General features: G+C 36.4%; 1 pseudogene; it reads left to right on the forward strand.

Annotated features, from left to right (window-relative positions):
• Nucleotides 1-2,646: 2,646 nt before the first annotated feature.
• Nucleotides 2,647-3,564, forward strand: LOC133314951 (protein trichome birefringence-like 21; annotated as a pseudogene).
• Nucleotides 3,565-5,883: the final 2,319 nt, after the last annotated feature.

A 5,883-nucleotide genomic window follows, 5' to 3' on the forward strand; every position in this document is an offset into this window, starting at 1 on the left:
ATTTATTGAGAGATCATGATACCCTTAAACATTGAGTGGGAGTGAACATTATTTATCTGTATAAGGGGTAATCAATGTAGGCTTGTATCTTTAAGAAGCTGATGACATTGTTGGGAATTTATGATATTGGGTCAGTCATGCATGGCATATTGTGTCTGAGAGTTGCTATAGATTGTTATGTTGGGTTAATTGAATGTTTCCTGGATTGAGTCTTGTACATTTCTGGGGACAACAACGTTTAAATCTGGGAGTGATAACAAGACATTTTTCACATCAAATTGTTGTGATGGCCAATCTATGTTGGCAACGAGTGATAACAAGACTCAGATTGTATTCAGTTTTGCAACTGGGGAGAAGATTTCTTGGTAGTCTATCCCATATGTTTGAGTATATCCTTTTGCTACTAGCCTGGCCTTGTACCTTTCGATAGACCCATATGGTTTGTATTTCACAGAGAAGACACATTTGCACCCCACAGTTTTCTTCCCATTAGGAAGTGGTACTAGCCTCCATGTTTTATTTTCCTGCAAGGCCTCCATTTCTTCTTCCATAGCCTTTACCCACTTTCGATCCTCCATTGCTTCGTGTACCCCACATGGAGCATGAATAGAAGCTACATTCATAACAAAACTCATCAAGGAGTCAGACAGCTTCTCAGTACACACATAATTTGCAATAGGGTATCTCATTTTTTCTCTCTTCAGCATCCGGATAATATCTATTAGGGGGCTTCCCCCTGTTGATCCTGTCAGGAAATTTATAACTCAGAGGTACATTAGAATCGTTAGGTAAGTGATGGTTTCTCACCTGAAGGATATCCTCGGACAATTGGTCACGTGTTTGGGAAGAGGGGAGCTGTATGATACCTACTTCTTCTTGTGGAGGTATATCATCAACTTCTTCCTGTGTGAAAATATGTTTCAACTGCAGTGGATAGACTAGGCTTTACGTCATCAACCATATGTCTGGGAATCTCTACAACATTATTATATTAATTTGAATTGCTTCCATGGTGGGACCACTGCTATTAAGAGACACCTTGTCCCACCAATTCACCTTTTCACCAGTTGTCTCCCCCTGAAAGGTAGAATTGGTAGGCGTGAAGAAACTTTCACCTTCCACGAAGGTAACACCCGTTGTCACATAGGTACGTCGTGTAGTAGGATTGTAGCAGCGATAACCTTTTTGATGGACCCCATATCCTACAAAAATGCACTAAAGAGCACACGGATCTAATTTAGAGCGTTGAGTCATGGGAATATGCACAAATGCTACATAACACAGACGCGAAGAGGGATAGTTAACACTAATGGCAATGGAGTGAAGCGCGAAAGAACCTCCAAAGGTGTAGAGAAGTCCATAACTCTTAAAGGCATTCGATTGAGTAGGTGCACGACAGTCACCACAGCAGCGTCCCAGAAACGAGATGGAACATGATGGTTGAAAAGGAGAGCCCTAGAAGTTTCAAGAATATGCCTTTTTTTCACTAACCCACGTTGTTCTGTTGTGAAGTCTCAACACAAGAAGTTTCATGAATAAGACCATGTCGGTGGAAATATTCATAAAGATATCTATTCATGTACTCCCCACCATTGTCACTGCGGAGTACTTGAATCTTGGCATTGAACTGAGTTTGGATAATTTTGTGAAATCCTTGGAATATAATAATTACTTCACTCTTAGCTTTCATCAAATATAACCATGTCAATCCTAGTGCAATCATCTATAAAGACCACAAACCAACGACTCCCAGAGAAACCAGGAATGGATAAGGGACCCCACATATCAGAGTGAATTAATGAAAAAGGTACATTATTTCAATTAAAACTAATTGGAAAAGATATCGATGGCTTTTCGCCAAACAAGTTTCACAACTAAATTCAAACTACTTCAAATCAACAAATAAAGTTGGAAACAAATTTTCAAATAGCCAAATTGTGTTTTAAGTTTGATTAATTTATTGCCTTTGTTTTTTGGATACATCGGCCAATTTTATTAAAAAAGACACTCTTATATATCATCGAAATAGAAGGCCATGTTCCCAATTTTGTTGCCTTGAAAGCGAGAATCTAAATCGGTGTTTATAGAAATAAAACGTGTAAATTGATGCAATTCACTAGTCACGTTCGAAAAATCGTGACATTTTTCATGATGAGAGAAAACCTATTTTTTGGTGATGTCTTGAAAAATTGTTACAACTGATTATTCTATGATAATACAAATTCATTATAAACTGGTTTTATTTCAGTTTTTGGTTTTCTCTCTTCCACAAAAGGAACTAGCAAATCGTACTTAGGAATGATTGCAAAAGGAACTTATACCCTTGGATTTCCTCAACTGGTTTTTAACATCAACTTTTTTTCTTTTGGGGGTTTCCTTTTTAACTTTTTAGCATCTTTTATATATCAGACTTAGTTTTTTATGATTTGGCCTGAAGTAACAAAAGATTGTTGTCCTTGTACAGACATATTAAAAAATGTGCATAAGCAAGCATGTATAAAAAAAGGTGCATAAGCATGCATATGGACCGTTGTTTATGCAAATCTTATCATCATGCTTCCTCTTTATCTTACAAGAAACTCATATGAATCAACTCCAGAGATATGTGCTGTCAGCAATTTGAACAACATCACAGAAACAAAATAATGTGACATCTTTTCTGGGAAATGGATTCCTTATCTTGAAGGGCCTTATTACAACAATGAAACTTGTAATTTGATAATACATCAGCAAAACTGCATGAAGTTTGGGAGACCTGACTAAGAGTACCTTCATTGGAGGTGGAAACCAGATGAATGTGAGCTTCCACTCTTTGATGCAACTTATTTCTTAAAGCTTGTAAGAGGAAAGAAGATGGCCTTTGTTGGTGACACAGTGGGAAGAAACCAGATGCAATCTTTGTTGTGCCTCCTAAATCATGTAAGTGATTAATTCACACTTTGTTTTTTTTTCTTTTCCTGGCTATTTTAAGATAACAGAAAGGGAAAATATCGTTATACAAGGCTCACCGACTTGTGAAGGTAGCGATAAGGGTCGATTGTACGCAAACTTGCCCTTATACAAAAAAACTGTTTCCTAAACTCAAACTCGTAATCTTTTGATCACATGCAACACAACCTTGCCACTGATCCAAGGTTCGCCCTCTATGTTTTTTTTAAGAGAATAGAAGCTAAAAATTTCTACCATAATTCCATCTATTCATTATCACTCAATCTACCCCATTGTCTTAATTCTTGGCTAATCTAGTTATGACAGAAAATTTTGTTACATGCTTGTGGTTTACTCTTTCGGGTCTCAAAACCTGAGGACATTTCTGCTAGATATTCATCAAATGTGACATATTTCAAACGGTATTTCTATGTTGATTACAGTTTCACCCTTGCAACACTATGGTCTCCATTTTTTGTGAGGGCAAGTGATGTTGACAGCAGTGGTCATTCTTACGACAACATCATGAAACTGTATCTAGATGAGGTAGATGAAGCTTAGGCCAGTCAAGTTGAAAATTTTGACATTGTGATAATCTCAGCAGGACTTTGGTTCTCTAGACCTTTATTATTCTAGAGTAAATACCCTTTTTGGTCTTCAGCAAATTTCACGATGCCCTCTTTAGTCCCTAGCAAATAAAAAGGCCCATCGTGGTCCCTAAGAAATTCAAAATGGACCAATTTTAGTCCTTTTAGGGACTAATTTGGATCTTTTTTGAATTTGCGAGGGACCACGATTTCAACTAAATGAGTCCATTTTGAATTTCTTAGAGACCACGATGGGCCTTTTTATTTGCTAGGGACTAAAATAGGCATCGTGAAATTTGCTGAGGACCAAAAAGGGTATTTACTCATTATTCTATGAAATTATCAACCTGTTGGATGCAACAAGTGTGGGATGGAGAATGTCACAGACCTTGCTCACTACTATGGATACAAGAAGGCATTCAGGACTGCATTTAGAACTATTACAAATATTATAAGGTTTAAAGGGGTAACATTTTTTGGGACATTCTCTCCATCACACTCTTGAAAAGAGGGACTGGAATAAAGGAGAGAATTGTGTGAGGACAAAGCCATTTACCAAGGAAGAAATGAAGTTGGATGGGTATGTCCTTGAGAAATATCTGACACAAGTGAGGGAATTTAAAGAAGCACAAGAGGAAGCAAGAAAGAGGGGATTGGAATTTTTTATGCTAGATACAACTGAGATTATGTTGCTTAGACCTGATGGACATCCCAACAACTATGGACACCGTAAGGACAATAAATGACTGTGTTCACTGGTGCTTGCTAGGTCCTGTTGACACATGAAATGAGTTTTTGCCATATATGTTGAATATACAAAGTCAGACATATTCGACTTCAAAGCTAAAGAGAGTTTTTTAGAACATCAATTTTACCATGTTAACCATGTGAAAGATATTGTTCATTATTTTATTTTTTTTGGGTTTGTAAAGTATATTATATTTTTGGCCTGGTCTCTCTATCTCCTTGAGATGATTAAATATAGAAGGTATATGCCAATAAATTTGTTGATTTATGTATTGTTTAATTTGCAGTTGCATTTTTATTCTCAAGTTTGTCAATTTTCACTTTGGGTCGTTTGGTACACGGACTTTTTTTGGATTCTCGGGAAACTAAATTTTTTTAAATTTTAAATTTTCAGATATTATCATAAACTGAATGTAAAAATCATATTTTTGAAAATCGAGATTCCCGGACAAATAAAAATTTCTCCTGTACTAAACGTCCCCTTAGGACCTAAGAAACTAAATTGTCTCTGAAATTATAAGTAGGAAACATTCAGGTGAGATCCCTACAGTGACAAGGTTTGGACTCTCAACATCCTTTAAAAGCACTAAAACGATTTCATCATGAGATTTTTCTTTGACACCCTTGGTAGAGTGCCAAGTTATAGAAACATGATCTATTTTCAAAGCTCATGAATCCCCGACAACACCAACAAGCTCCCCATCAATGCTTTTATACTTAAAATCATCCAAAGCAGTGAAATCACTGTCGCTGTGAGACAAAAGCTTAAGGTGAACAGGGTGTGCTAAATGCTAATAGTAGCAAATCACCAGATCCTTTCTTCTCCCACTTATATTCAACAATAAATGGTTCTCTGAGCACAACTTCACCTGACTCAGGGTAACAAGAATTGAACCTACCAAGAACACCCTTATGTTTCGAATGAGAATCCGGTAACAAAGCTATCCGAATTATGCCAGAAATTGCATCAAAAGTGATTTAGATTGGCTAAGACTAAACTTGATCGGCGAGGAGGCAGATAGGAGCCATGTTTGACTGTTGTTAAAATGGAAGGAGAACTTTATAAGAGAATCATTTCTTGAAAGGATTTCTTTCACGAACTTCACATAAATAGGCATTTGTTCTAATGCATCCACAAAAGGATTATTGATGTGAAGTTCTTTTAGGAGGACAAGAAACTTCCTAAATTGAGTGTCTTGCTTCTGTTTTAGGAATATAGATGTGAAGGGCCTTAATGCCTAATGTTACGCACAATGTTACGACCACATCTTAACCGTTGATTTCTGCCAATCAACGGTTATTATTTATTGCGAATTAATAAATATTTCTTAACTTGTACTCTAAAATACATGGTTTTAATGTTGGGTTTTATTAATCTCATGTTATAGAGATAAATTTCTGGGCTCCACCATCTGAAAAATAAAAATAAAAGAAAACAAAAAGGTGGCACAATTATCGAACTGTGTGTAGGATTGAAAACTTATCTTATGCAATACATGAGAATAGTTTTTTCCTTTAATGTTTTTGGGATAGGATATTGTGACACATAAATAATGTTACGCACAATGTCACGACCACATCTTAACCGTTGATTTCTGCCAATCAACGGTTATTATTTATT

Source organism: Gastrolobium bilobum, unplaced genomic scaffold, assembly GCF_033153095.1.
Source record: "Gastrolobium bilobum isolate Gb01-03AN ecotype WA unplaced genomic scaffold, APGP_CSIRO_Gbil_v1 utg32407, whole genome shotgun sequence".
NCBI classification, from domain to species: domain Eukaryota; kingdom Viridiplantae; phylum Streptophyta; class Magnoliopsida; order Fabales; family Fabaceae; genus Gastrolobium; species Gastrolobium bilobum.